This window comes from Canis lupus, chromosome 17 (genome assembly GCF_011100685.1).
Source record: "Canis lupus familiaris isolate Mischka breed German Shepherd chromosome 17, alternate assembly UU_Cfam_GSD_1.0, whole genome shotgun sequence".
Classification (NCBI taxonomy): Eukaryota; Metazoa; Chordata; class Mammalia; order Carnivora; family Canidae; genus Canis; species Canis lupus.
This window is the reverse complement of record NC_049238.1, coordinates 27280947-27296745: the sequence shown is the minus strand read 5'-3', so window position 1 is coordinate 27296745 and position 15799 is coordinate 27280947. Positions and strand designations below refer to the sequence as shown.

Below are 15799 nucleotides of genomic sequence, written 5' to 3'. Positions count from 1 at the left end.
AAGGAAGGAAGGAAGGAAGGAAGGAAGGAAGGAAGGAAGGAAACCGGCAAGCTGGCCAGCCACTGCCAAATCTTGCCCTACAATTCTGATGCGACTGGTCTAATGGGGGACCCAAACACAAAGTGATTTTTTAAGAACTTTGAATAATTTTAATATGTAGTCAGTGTTAAGAACCACCCTGGAGAGGAATGCTCACTGAGCAGAGTCAGCTGATAAAGTCAGGGTATGTTGACTGGGTGACAGTAAAAAAGAAAAAAATGAATAAAAAGGTCTGGCCAGGCATCTCTGACAGTGTATACTTGCTCATTGAAGGCAAACTGGTTTCTCCACTGAAAAGATATTCACAGAAAATGGGAGAGTGGTGATGGTGATAATAAGGCTTATCTCACTGCTGGTTGTGAGGCTCGAATGAGATAATGTCTGTGAAGGCCCTTGAATGCCTGTTAAGTACCACAAAAATATGTAGCGTGGTTATTACCAGATTCATCAAACAACTCATACCTGGAAGAGAGTGAGATGTAACCATTAAAAAGGGCTCCTTTAAAGGAGTCTCTTTCAGGATTCACTTTCTAACATAATGTGTTGCAACATGATAAAAATTATGGAGGAATTTGTGTGGTATGAGCTAAATAAAATCTCTGATTATTATCTGCATTTTTGTTATTGCTCTTGACCTTAAAGATGACTCAGTTCTTTGCTGATGAAGTATTCTTGAAATTTCAGTTTTGAAACAAAAACAAGTGTCTCTAAGCCTCTTTAAAAAAAAAGAAAAGAAAAAAAAAGAAAAGAAAAGAAAAGAAAGAAACCTTTAAGTAGCTTGCAAACAAAAATGAAGACAAAAGAGACAGGCAGGTGTATCACATGGACAAATTTACATAACAAGTAGGTATTAAAAATAAAACAAATAGGAGAGAAAATACCTACCCAAAGGCAGGGTATAAGAAGGAAGTAAGGCACCATTTCCTGGTTTCCACCATGGCACAGTAATATCATAGCCCTTTGGGCATGGCTATCTAGGAAAACATGGTAGGTCCTTATCCATGAAATGATCTTAGATGGAAAGTCTCTCAAGGGTGTCAGAGACTCTGAAACATGAAAAATGTAATAGTGTTGGGAAACAAACCAGCTAGGAGAGTAAGTCTCAGTGGGGAAAAGGCAAAAATTCAAAAAATAGGGATGCCTGGTGGCTCAGTGGTTGAGCATCTGCCTTCGGCTCAGGGCATGATGCCAGGGTCCTGAGACTTAGTCCTGAATCAGTCTCTCCACCCAGGGAGCCTGCTTTTCCCTCTGCCTATGTCTCTGTCTCTATCTGTGAGTGTCTCATTAATAAATAAGTAAAATCTTTTTTAAAAACCTCAAAAAATATAAAAATATGGCAATTTTATAAAACTCCACTGTGATTGCTTTTTTCTTTGTGGAATTCAAGGATGTATTTTTGGTAGTACAGAATAAACTGTGAACAGCTAATAGTTTTTAAAACTTTGTAAGATAAATGGAAAATCCACAGCCAGCTGGGATAAAGGGCTATGGCTGAGACATATAATACACAGCCTAAACCCTGGGAGGAAAACCTGAGGACAATTCCTTGAGGAATTGGCCCTTTCAAAACCATCCACATATATTCAGCAATTTAGGAAGCCAGGCTCATGCTTGGGGCCAAATACAGGCTCATATAATATCTGCAGAGATCCTAAGCAGTTCTTCAGGTTCAGGGCAAACAAGAAGTGAAGGCTATGACAAAGTTGTAAATGGCCTAGCTAAGTGTTAAAGAAGTGCCACAGTGCAGAGCCGATCTGCAAAGACTGAGATAGGTGTTTGAGCTCTTGGATTTGAAGAAAATCTCTGTCACAATACTAGCTAAATAGAGCTTTTAAAGGAACAGAGATCTCAGTGAGCATGCACAGCAAGGATAGAGTTTTTGCAAAAGTAGTTTGGAAAAGTAAACAGGTGATCACAACCTTTAACAATCAAGGAATAGGAAGTAAGGAAGAAGAAAAATCTTATGTCTAAAGCTATCATATCATAATATTTAATTGTTTAGTTTTCCACCAAGAAAAGTCACAAGGCATATAAAGAAACAGAAAAGTATGGCCCATTCAAAGGATGGATGGATGGATGGATGGATGGATGGATGAATGGATGGATGGATACGTACGTACATACATACATACATACATAGAAACACTCTCTGAGGAAGCCCAGACATTGAATATACTAGACAAAGACTTTAACTGTCAAAGGAGAACAATGCTTGCACCTATAAAAATAAGTCAATATTTCAGCATTATTTCCAGAAAAGAGCTCCAAATTGTTTGAGCCAGGGACTGAGGTTCTCAAGTTCTGGCATATTCATGTGTAAGTGTTAACCAAGTCCTTAAAAAAAAGTACTTGGGATGATGTTACTAGATGAATTAGCCATATTTAAAGACTGGCTTACTATATAACTTTTGATAAGCAGAAACTGCCCTGAGTGTCTGCCTTAATAAGTGATGACTGGCTGATGAAATGTTTGCCTATAGCCCTGAATTAATTCAATTGTGAAAGTTGTGCTAAGAAATAATTCTGATTCTTCCTACAAGGATAAATAACTGTATTTTTCGGTACTAGTACGTTCTCAGCAATGTATTAAATACTCTACATGGATATTTTCATAAGAACTCTCTGAAATAAATATAACTATCATCCTCATTTTACCGATGAGAGAAACCAGTCATAAAGAAGTTGAACAATTAACCAAAAAGCTCAGAGATGGCTAGTGAAAGACTAGAGATTTGAATATCTGTCACCTTCCTATAGAGCTTGTCCACATTTATCCACCTGTGGTATCTCCCCGATGCTGTTGACTGGAGCCACCCAGTCAATTTGGAATATTTCTAAAAATTTTATCTATGCTTGTTAAATAGGTGAAACTCAGCTTTCTTATATTTGATTATCCAGTAAAAATATATCAAATCCATAATTTAGAGCAGTCCTCTGGATTTACCATCTGACATTTAACATAATTAACATCAGACACATTCAGTAATAAAGACTATAAATAGCACCTTGGTCTGGCAACTTAACTATTTTTACCTTATAAATGTGTGATTCTCTTACTACTCAAAGTTTACCATGTACATATGTTCTCCACTTCTAGATTTAAAGAAAACCCCAACTGACTACTACAGTTAATCCTTTGCCTTCCATTTAAAAAGGAAAAGAACAAACCTTTCAATTTGAAACAAACTTCTAATACTACATGCCTTTCAGATAGGTTGGTTCAGCTGAAAATTTGAATGACCTTTCAGTAATTGACATAATAAAAGTAAAGTAAAAGATATAAAAATATATGGCACATGTATATACCTGATGCAAAGTTATTGCAAAAGTAGAATAGCACAACTAAGTAATAAAAATGAGCAATTGTTACACCTAAGTGGTTTGGAAAATCTTTGGCAAGGAATTTAGTGGTAATAGACCTATGGTTTTCATTCTGAAATTCATTATTCTTGCTTTTCACCTCAATGATTTCAAAGTCCTAAATGAGAGATTGGATAAGGATGGTTGTGGGAAGAACAAGAGAAAGAAGTGGGTACAAAGAGAGAAAGACCTAGAAACTGCTGAGATGAACCTTTACTTTTCAAGTGGAAAGCAAGCCCAACACTGAATGAGGGAAACCCCACTGGAGAGAGCAGCAGTGAAGAACAGAGGTAGTTAATGGATGGAATGACTCACCTGATGTTGGATTTTTCCAGCAAACAGCATTGCTAAATCAGGCAGCTTTTGTTAGATGAGTGTCAAGAGAATACAAAGACAGTCTGAAGCCAACAAAGGAAATCATTGATTCAAAAAGAACAGATGAAAACCCATTGATAATGAGCTCCAGAACAATTTAACCTCAAAAATATTTAGCAGTATACACTGAATGTGGCTCAGCTCCTTAGGGAATATGATGCCCAAAGATTCATCTCAGGATTTTATTATCAGTAGAAGTTCTCTTTGATTAGGATTAATTTTATTTAATACTGAGGTCACATTTATAAAACTTTAGCCTAGGGATCCCTGGGTGGCGCAGCAGTTTGGCACCTGCCTTTGGCCCAGGGCGTGATCCTGGAGACCAGGGATCGAATCCCACGTCGGGCTCCCGGTGCATGGAGCCTGCTTCTCCCTCTGCCTGTGTCTCTGCCTCTCTCTCTGTGTGTGACTATCATGAATAAATAAATAAAGTCTTTAAAAAAAAATAAAAAATAAAAAAATAAAACTTTAGCCTGGCTGGGAAAAAAAAAAAAAAAAGCCAACATACTGAGGGACTAATCCTAGTATTCAATCACAGCTTTGGAAGGTTTTGCTTACATCTAATAGTCAACTCAGCAACATTCAAACATGTCACACTGCTTTGGTTTTACCTATCCTTGTTACCCAGGGACATCTGAGCAAGTTATGAATAATCACCTAGTCTCAATCCACTGTGCTATAGGGAAACTATAGGGAAGGTTTTTATTGTACTGATAAGTTTTCAAGCTAATTTAGGAGGGTTAACAATTTTGATAGTTTCAGCTGAACATTACCTCATATTTTCATCTAGACCTTTAGAATACAATGAAGGTTTTCTCAATTCAGCTGCTCCATGTGCAGTGCAGCTGGCTTTCCTGACAACTCTAAACAGTTGACATTTAACTCAAACTAACCAGTGACCAATAATCTAATCATCTTCTCACTGACAAAATTGTTCTTGTGCCCTATAAGAAGACATAATGAGTAAGGTCCATTCCCCGGAATGCTGACTGAAATAAAAAGATGACTTAGTAGTTCTTGGGTATTCAAACCATGCACATTCCAAAGGAAAGTCTGGCCTCTGACTAACTTCCTAAGCCCTTAGAATATCCTGCCTGATAAGAGTACCTTTGTTCACCTAGGGCCTTGGGTCAGGCCAGATAGTCTATGCTAACAAGGTGGTTTATGACTGGGACCTTGGGTCATATAGTATCATTTCGATGGAACCTAGAAACTAAGTAACTAATTTTAGCCACACGAATGTCCCATGCCTACATGATCAACCCTCAATAAAACTCTGGAGACCAAGGATGAAGTGAGCTTCTCCAGCTGACGGTACTCCATACACATTGCTGAAAGAATTAAACAGTGTCTCTACAACTCCCTACAAAAAGATGGCTGGGAGCCCATGCTGAATATGTAAGTAAATTCTGTGTCTTCAATAATGATCCAATCTTTTTGTATCATATATATCAAATAGCCTAATCACATAATTTTTAAGACAAAAATTTTAAAGAAAGGACTCCACTTTTGTCAATTTGGAATGGGACATTTATTTAGTGAACATAAGTATAATAGACAGCAAATCTGCACCTAACAGAATAGAATCTATTTATCTCCTATTGCAAGAATTTTTGATGTTTTAAATAAATCCTCCAGAGAAAGTAGGTTTTATTCTGCTAGCTGCAAATAGAACAGTACTTGAAAGATGGTACTCAATAAATATTGCTTAGACACACAAGTAAATTATTGCTTCCTAATGGAAACTTGCCCTCCTGGTTTTGCTGTATGTGTGTGTGTGTGTGTGTGTGTGTGCATGTACATGAATGTGCATTTTCTTTCTTCCCTGTATGAAAGCTCAGGTTGAGTATAACTGAGAATCAAAGCTGAGCTGTGGGAAACGAGTAAGTTCTACCTTATGATTCTTTGTGGATAAAGCAAACTGTTATCTCAACTACTCACTACACCAAATAAGCAGTTCCCACTGGCAGGTACAACCAAAGATAGCCTTTTATGCACTGGTTACCATCTCCCTCTTCACCACCTTGCAGTCACCTTGCATTCTAGACCGATGCCCAAACTTCTGGATCATGGCCCACCATCTGGACTTCTGTCCTCCTCCAAGGGCATTGTTTGCACTGGGCCACTGATCAGTTGTTAATTCATTACACTGACTAGAGCAAAATGTCCTACTCATGATCACTCAAATGTTTTTCCAACAGCAAGAACTGCCAAACATCCTTCATCACAAACACCATCCTGATAATTCAGTTTAACAATATGTTGTTATTTGTGCACTAAGAAGAGATTTTGTTAGAGATCTGCCCAGAGAAGTATTCCTTCTGCACATTTTTAGGGATTATAGTTTTTAAAAAGGAGATGTTGAAAGAGCAAACAAAATCACTGAATGGTAAAGGTCTGGACTGGAATGTTCCAGACTTGTCGGCCAGGACCAGCCAGCTGCCTGTGACTTTCCACACATCAGCAAGTTCCTCTCATAAAAGGTTTACAGCTCAAGCCAGGCTGGCTGCAGACAGAGTTAAACCAACACAGTACAAAAAAGTGAGGGGAAAACAGTGTGAGACCAATTAAAACAAATTGGTAATGAAAGCAACAGCTGGATGTCAACATGTTCTGCTCTGTTAATGGCATGTCAACAGGGTGATTTTTAAAGAAACTGGTGCCGTCTGAAGGAAAGGAGAGACCAGCTCCCTAATGGGACAGAACAGGCCTGTACCTCACCAGAGGCATTCCTGCCCACTCACTTGGGAGGCCACCTGTGCAGATGAAAACCTTGCAAGAAAACTTTTCTCTTTTCTAAGGCCTCCCACCAAACTGCCACCACAGGGAATAACATCTGTGCCACCTACTGCAGGGCCCATTTGACAAACAATGTTAAGACAGAAAAGGAGAGTCAGCGCAGCCTGAAGAACATTGGGAAGTCCAAGGACCTAGGTTCTGAGTCCAGCGCTGTCATCTATGATCTCTGTCCCTGCTACAACCCCAAATGCCTCATCTGCAAAGAAAGGAAAATAAGATCTTTATTTTTTTGGCCTGCTTACAGGAGTATCTTGAAGATGACATGAAAAATTATATATAAAGACAGTTTAGATACTGCAAACATTGCCCTCATATGAGGAGCTCTTCTTAAATAACTAGCTGGCATGTTCTTAAAAACTAGTTTCATAACTGTTCCAGAGTATGTAAAGGTAAGTCTGGTATTGAACCACCTGCTTCTTCTCATAGCACAAGGCAAATCCAGGACATCATCCCTGAGAAATCATAGGTGAGATGTAAAATCACATGTTGGCCGAGTGTAGATGTGCTAGATCTTTTAATTATCCCATCTTCATAATAAACCTCTAAATTAGGTATTATCACTCCACTTTACAGACAAAGACACTGAGGCTCCAAGAGGTTAAGTCAGTAGCTCACATAGCTATTTAATTAAAGAACCAGGACTTGAATCACAAAGCCTTTACTTTTAACCTGTGTGCTATATTCCTGCCCTCATTTTCCCCATTCTAATGCAACAGGGTACTGATATGGGAGGAAGCCCCAAAGGCCAACAGCAAAACGACATATGCCAAGATCCTAAATATGAACCATTTAGCAAGGTCTATCCTGGGGTAATTTGAGTTTCTGCCCAAAATGACAGCTTTAGCATAAGTGGCCAATCCAAAGAGATACCTTATCTTCTCCTAAGAAGTGGCACTTTGGGGGGCAGTGGTGTTTTCTATAAACATCTGAAAGCAGCCCATGAGAGGGCATCAGCTGTGAACAACTATCAAGCCCAGAAAGGGCACCATGCCAGTTCAAAAATATATCAGCCAACAGAAATATTTTCTACCACCTACCATGCCTCCATGCCCTCCTTCTGACCTTGCTGGAGCCAAGGGCTGCCAAGTGAGAAGGAACAGATGAGGAGAAAGACAACACATGTGGGTGAGAGAAAAAGAATAAACATCCCATCTCCCACCACCGCTGGTCCCCATTTGAAGGAAGGGAGATGTGTGGATTCAGAATTTAATAAGGAATTTTTATTATCCCTGGAGTTCACATTTTAATTACTGTTCTTGGGACTGCCTGTGCCCTGAGCATTTTTTTTTTTAATCTACTATATGGGGAAACCAGAAAAACTATGGAAACTTCCCACATTTTCATTCAACGTTAGGAAAGAACGAGGCCCCTGAGGGAGTTTGGAGTTAAAAAGAAGAAAAACATTAAGTTGCTTTATGAATTACTCTGCTCTTTAAAAATACTTATTTATACTTTCCTGGTCCTAGGAGTGAAAAATCACTAAGGTTTAAGGAATACTATAGCCCATGCTGACACAGAAGTCTAGTTCAAAACCTAGGTGCTTTAGAAGGAGAATACTTGAGGGAGGAAAAGAATCAGGAAAATCTTCTAGCATATTAACATATCCCCAGGCCAGGCCAAGTCCTTTGACGTGTGTGGAATGCATTTATTGCTCTCAGCCCCCAGCCTGAGGCTCTGATAAAGCAGCCAGCCTGGTGAGCACTCCCTAAAAGCCCAGTGCCCTTCAGATCTCTCTCGGATTCATTCCACTTTCCCCTTCTTCTTCCTGTCCTTTGGAGAAGGGTACTTCCTTCTGGGAGATGTCAAGTGTCAAATGGGCCACGCAATCACTTTCCCAGTCAAGAATATGCTCTTACAGATCCATATAGTCATGCATCAAGGACTATCACAACTGCAGAAGACAGAATAAAATGATAACTAAGCACAAATAAACATTGTACCAGTTTAGTGGAGGACGATAGGGTATCTAAGTAGGAGACAGGCCATTTACCAATTCCCTGAATCTTCTGAGAAATGAGAAGAGAAGGCAAAGAAAATTAAAAAAAGGAGAAAAAAAAGGAGAAAATTGAATAAAATTCCATTGCAGAAAGTAAAACAATAGGTGTATGTGTATACACATACCGGAGGTGACTTTAGCCATAAATTATAACAAAAGTCCAAATGTATAATTTATGCACACTATTATTATCTCCCAAATAGACAATTCCTAAAAAATTGGTTTTTACCAAAAATACAATTTTGATAATTTAATAAATCATGAAGATTACAAAACCTAATGAATATCAAGAAACATAATCTTCCTGAACAGTCAACCTGCTTACTATCCTTGGAAACAAGGCTCTGGAGTCAAGCGGCAGAAGCCTTCAACTCTCCTTCAAATTTTCTTCAGAACAGGGCTTTCTATTGATTTAGTGTTCTTGTAGCACAGAACCAACAAACCTCTCAGGTGAAAATAAAAACTACATTTATTACCATCTGTTATGTACATATATCACCCATTACTTACTTCTCACAGCATCTCTCTGAGATAGTCAATATTATCTCCACCTTGAGGTAAAGGCTTCCAGTTATGGAATGAGTAAGTCACTAGAATAAAAGGAGCAGCACAGGGAATATAGTCAATGGTACTCTACTAGGGCTATCTGGTGACATATGGCAGCTGCGCTTCTGGTGAGCACAGTGTAACATACCAACTTGTCAAATCAACTAACGCAACATTGTGTGTCAATAAAAAATATAGTTGATTCAATTAACTTTAATCAATCAATTTTTTAAAATTAAAAAATATATATATCCTCATTTTACAGATGAGAATATTGGCACTCAGGTTGTGTCATGCTCAGTGATATCAAAGCTGAAACCAGAGCCCAAGGCTCCTGAATACCACTGTAGAACAATTGCCAGCACCTTACAATGCCTCCCTTCTTAACACAATTAAAATGTCAGAGCCTGCAGGATTCACCTCAGTGAAAGTTCTTTATTGGTATTGTCGGACTATCTATTTCTTCTAAATTTAGGGATAGTAGGTTGTATATCTCCAGGAATACATCTATTTTCTAGTTTATTTACTGGTGTATAACTGTTCAAATTAGTCTCTTATGATCCTCTGTATTTCTGTGTTATCAGTTGTAATGTCTCTTCTTGCTTCTATAATTTTTTTTTATGTAAGTCTTCTCTCTTTTTGTCTTTAATCTAGCTAGAGGCTTCTCAAGTTTATTTATCTTTTCAAAAACACCAGCTCTTAGCTTCATTATCTTTCCTACTATTTTTCTAACCTCTAATGTATTCCTGCTCTAATCTTTATTATTCCCTTCCTCCTGCTTAATATGGGCTTAGTTTGTTTTTCTTTCTCTAGCTCCTTGAGTTGAAAAGTTACTTACTTGAAACCTTTCTTTCTTTTAGAGTGGGAGGGAGGGGGGCAGGTAGGGGCAGAGGAGAAAAAGAGAATATTAAGCAGACTACATGCCCAACATGGAGCCCCATGTGGAATTCCATCTCACAATTCTGAGATCATGACCTGAGCCCAAATCAAGAGTTGGATGCTTAACCAACTGAGCCACCCAGGTGCCCCATGATCTTTCTTTTTTCTTAATGTAGGTATTTATCAATATAAATCTCCCTTTTAAGAACTGGCTTTCCAAGCTGAGTTGTTTTGGGTTTTTTTGTTTTTGTTTTTGCCTTTGTTTTTTTACTTATTTGAAGAGGCAGATTAATAGGAGATCCTCTCCTGAGTAACCCTATTTCTAGTTACTCTCCCTACCTCCTTCCCCCCCTTTGGTAACCCCATTCACACCTGCCTCTTCTCCAGGGAGTTCCTGCCCAAGTTTCCAGCTGGTTCTCCCAGTTGCCATCTGATGCCAAGAGGAGATGAGTTTATCTCTGCTGGGAGGTAAATTTTAGGATTGCATGCTTTCTCTCAATCCCAAAAAGCCAGGCCAGGTGCTGAGGGCCTCTTGGTTTTGTTTGTTTTGTTTGTTTGTTTTTCCCTAAGGCAATGCCTGAAGTATTAAAATGTAAACCCCTTCCCCCAAAACAGCAGAGTTGAGCTGACTGCCAGTGTGAGCTCACACATAATCTGCAAAGGCTCCCAAGAGCCCTCAGTGAGGTACACACAGAGCTCTGGTTACCGGGAGGGAGGAACACACAGAAGGCTAGGAGTGCACATGGGTTAGCTGGTAAGAGGGTGGGACGGTCAACAGGTGATGCATCCTGGCAGGTTTGTGAGCAGGCTTCTGGGTGGAGTTTGCCAGATAATTAGTGGAAAACATAGCCTTTGTTGACATCTGTGCCTTGGTTGGTGTGAGCTCCCACCCCTTTTCCCTGCTGCTAGCAGTCTAGACTTTTCAGCCATTCCCATTCCCTCAGTGTTCTGGGTGGGGTAGGAAGGAAGTAGTGAGCCTCTCAGGCAATTCCCTGCATGTCTGGGAAAGCCAGGCACTCACTACACTCTCATTTTTTCCTATGGGAGAAACTATGTGCCAAAGGGGTCTCTCCTGGCACTGTGCTCTACCTCCTTAGAGGAAGAGGTGATGCAGATAAAGTAAAACTGTTCTTCTTACTCACTCCAATGTATTTATTCTTAGAATTTTTGCTCTAAGGGTGCGCTAGACCTCTCTGTTGGACTCCTAGGCTCCCACAAAGATATTCTTCTCTACGTGTGGTTGTCAAAATCAGTTTCTGGAGGAAGTGAGGGGAGGGAATGAGAACTGCAAACCACTATCCTGCCTTCTTACTGAAGTTGCATTCCTCAACATCCATTTTTAATTTTTAAAAACTCCTTGGGATCCCTGGGTGGCGCAGCAGTTTGGCGCCTGCCTTTGGCCCAGGGCGTGATCCTGGAGACCCGGGATCGAATCCCATGTCGGGCTCCCGGTGCATGGAGCCTGCTTCTCCCTCTGCCTGTGTCTCTGCCTTTCTCTCTCTCTCTCTCTCTCTCTCTCTCTCTGACTATAATAAATAAATAAAAAATATAAATAAATAAATAAATAAAAATAAAAATAAAAATAAAAACTCCTTAAACAGTATTTAATGTATAGTAATTAGTAGTATTCAATGGATATTTTATAATTACATAAATATATAAAACTGATTTACTTATTTGTAGAGTACTGTAAATCTAGTATATATATATAAATGACATGTTTATATATAATCTGATATATTATTTCCATTTATTTATGAAACATAATGATGGAGAATTTCTATATTATTAATATTTATATATAAAACTGTTAGATATATTTATATGTATATAATATATAAAACATATATATAATTAAATATACTGATGGAGAAATATTTGATTACACTGGGGAGAAAAGGTACATTTTAATTAAGACTCAAAATCCAGAAGCCACGTAAGAAAAGGTTGATAATTTTACATAAAAATGCAAATCTTCAAAATCACACAAAATACTGTAGGGAAAGTCAAAAAATGACAAATAAGAAAAATATCTATAAATCATTTTGTAGGTATAGGACTATATATAAGCACCTAGAAATTGAAATAAAGTCTAAAGAGGTAGTTTACATGAGAGGAAAAATTTGCTCAAATTTATATGATAAAAGAAAAGCAAATTATAATTATGAGACACCATTATTTACTTATTAGAATAGCAGGAAAACAGTTTTAGCAATAGCAAGACTATACTGAGACAAACCCTTTTAGACACTATAGGTATGAGTATAAATTCATAAAGCCCCTATAAAAGTCAATTCAAAAATGTCAGTCAAACTTACACATTCATTTACCTTTACCCCAGATATCCCACTACAAGAAAATTATTCATAAATATGCTTGTATCTGTTTGAGGGGATCCCTGGGTGGCTCAGTGGTTAAGCGCCTGCCTTCAGCCCAGGGCGTGATCCTGGAGACCCGGGATCGAGTCCCACATCAGGCTCCCCGCATGGAGCCTGCTTCTCCCTCTGCCTATGTCTCTGCCTCTCTCTCTGTGTGTCTCTCATGAATAAATTAATAAAATCTTTTTAAAAAAAAGAGAGAGAGATTAGTGGTTTTTTTTCCCCAAAAGCCAAGAATTGTATTCACTCAAGTCATTACATACTGGGAAATATAGTAGAACTCTATAATAGAATACTATAAAGCTGAAAAAAATGCAGAAACTCTCTGTTGCAGTTACTACTTCCACATAACAAACTATTCCAAATTTCTTGATGTAAAACAACAACCATTTTATTATGCTCATGGATTATCTGGGTCAATAATTCAGAAAGGGCCCATTAGGGACAATTTATCTCTTTTCCACCAGGTGTGGGGACCTCAACTGGGAAGGCTTAAGGACTAGGAGCTGACTCCACTGCTGGAGGCCGAAGTACTGGGAAGATCTGCTTAGTATAACAATGTTGCTGCCTGCCAGTTTTGGAATCTCAGCTGTAGCTGAAGCTACAATACCTACCCATGGCCTCTCCATGTGATTTCTTAAGCTCCCTACAGCAAGGTTCCAAGAGGAGCCTTCTAAACAGAAAGCCAGAAGGAAGCTGTATTACTTTCTTTGTCCTAGCTTTGTCACACAGTATAATTTCCTTCATGGTCACAAGCCCATTTAGATTCAGCTCATGTCTTGACGGGAGGAGTGTCAAAGTCATATTGGAAAAAGAACAGGTGGGATGGGAAGCTATTGCTGCTGCCATTTTTGGAAAATACAATCTGCTCCACTATTTTGGAAAGATAAGATATGGAATTAAGTCAAAAAGCAAGGTAATGAAAGGCATGGGATATGCTACCTTTTATGAAAAAAAAGGGAAGCACTACGTATGGATAAATAATATGAAAAAATACACAAGAAACTAATAAAAATAGCTAAATGTAAAAGTAGTTTAAGGAGATTGTAAAACAAAAAACAAAACAAAACAAAAAAAAGATAAATGAGGCCAGAGAGAAAACTATTTCTCTTTTCTTGTTTTTTCAAACTTAAGAATGTGCTTCCTTTGAAAAAAAATATTAAAAACAGTAACAGATAAACATACAGACACACACATAGTTACACACACATGCAGATAATTCTCCCTCTAAAATAATTATGTAGGTTTATGATCTTTTTAAGTTTAAAGAAGTATTTACGAATGTAAGCCTGTCCTGGCACCCTTAAGCAAAGAGCATCTTTCCTGATTAAAAAAAACAAAATCACCTTAGAATATTCTGTATGCTTAGAAATAGGAAAACTGACTTTTCTGCATTCATATTTTGTATGGAAGTCAGTGATGCAATATAAGGCTCGGACTCAATTCTTTTTCACCACCTTTCACGTCTCAATGAAGGTTAAAAATGTCAGTTGATTTTGAATGTTTGATAATAATTTCTTTCTTCTCTCTTTATCTCCCTCTCTCCTAATAAGCAATATTAATTTAGTGTTACCCTGAACCTGGTTATAGCAAATAGTTACATTTCAAATGTAACATATAATTCAATCTTCACAAAAATGTTGTGAGCACGGAATTTTTACTTGCCAATTTTACAGATGAGTTTGCAAAATACCAAAATATTCACATTGTAGGTAGTGGAGACAGTGCCTGTAAAGGTTTGTTCAGCTCCAAAATTTAAATCTCTAAACTCAATTTCAAGACCTCAGATTCTAACACCTGGAGTTAAGACTCATCTAGAAAAACCTTTAACAAACCAAGGGTCATTTAGTTGGAGGTAACTCTGAAGAGTACTTAAACCAACCTCTTCAATTACAGAAAAGGAAATCAAGGTTGGAGAGACAAGTCATCCTGCAAACCCCATGCAGCTTTGTGGAGTAGAATCTAGGTCTTCCGACTCCTAACACAATGTGCTTCTCACTACAGCAAATGTCCTCCTTTAGACAGGATTTCACTTGTCACCTAATAACCCTGCCACAACTGCCTGTGACAGGTTGTGTTCAAATCTAATCCATTTTGAGGTGCACCCACAATAGAGCTGCAATAGCTGAGTGGGAGGCTGATCAGCATCACAAAGGGAGAGACGTGGCCCACTTTCCCTTGGCCAGAAAAAGAGTTCTAATTATGCTAATGCATTGAGAAAATATTATTTATGGATATAGGAGGCTGCTAACAAACAATCATGGGATTTGAATGGTTCCCAAACCCAAGAATTCCTGTCAATTTTGTAGATGAAGGACACTCACAGAGGAAGATATTTTAAGTACAGCCATTGTTCCTGGACTTCAAGCAGAACATCACCAGGACCATTTTGACTTCCTAGCTAACTTTCAATGTCCCTACTGCCCAGTTCATCCTGTCTGTGGAATGAAGAGTATGCACCAGAAGCAGCACAGACATAAAGTATCCATATACTGAGCATCCTCTCTGAACCCAGCATCCTCTCCTGGCCAGGATGTGGTGAGGCAAAGATGATCTGCTCCAGTCATTGACAGCTGCTAACCACCAGCACAGTATGGATCAACTCACTTTTCTATACGAAATGTTAGCTACTTTATAATCCCTCAATTCTTTAATTAAAATAATAGTTGGATATTTTTTCAGTTTTACTGAGACATAATGACAATGATTTTTTTTAACCTCCAGTTGTAAGCCTAATAGTTCACACACATATATTTTTTTCAGGCACTAATCAATGCTGTTAGTGAACAGCAGACTTTGAAAAGCCAGCTGCACATTAAATCCTTAGTATTCCACCTACAATCAAAGTCATGTTTAGGGTTGTAGTGGAAGGCATTTTTTAAAAGCACCACAAGAGAAGTCAATAGGAACTTGAAGCTACTTTAGTGGAAATTAACTTCTGACAAGACAATCTAGTGGTTAAAATTATTTATGTCTTTCTTATTTTATTGTCTCATGTCAGATTTTCACCAGGCCAATGTAAGTCTATGACTTTTCAAAGATAGTTGCCTTAAAAGAAATGTACCCAAAATGCTACTATCTGCTGTTAAAAGATCAACACCTGCCTGAGCTGTGTGGAGAATGAAAGAGCCTGGTATTCTAAATATATCTAAAAAGTATTGTTTATCATTCCTGATTTCCAAGACTTTAAAATATTACTATGTTTGACTCTCTGTTTCCAACAGACAACATAAAGCTCAAGCACAAGGGAAAAAAAAAAAAAATGGAACCTGCCCTCCCGCTTAAACCAATACAAGAAAGTATCCAGGGCTGTCCTACTGCAGTGTTAGAAATAGACCTTTCTCTGAGCTTGAACTGTTCCTGTATATAACTTGTAGATTTTCTTTTTAATGTTTTTTTTTCTTTTAATGTCTGCAGAATTTTTTTA

The 15799-nt window shown here is 38.2% G+C and overlaps 1 long non-coding RNA gene across 6 annotated transcripts in view; it reads right to left on the bottom strand.

Moving 5' to 3' along the window:
• LOC111090567 overlaps positions 1 to 15799 on the bottom strand; it is a 269981-nt gene that overhangs the window by 39573 nt on the left and 214609 nt on the right. The window lies entirely within an intron of this gene.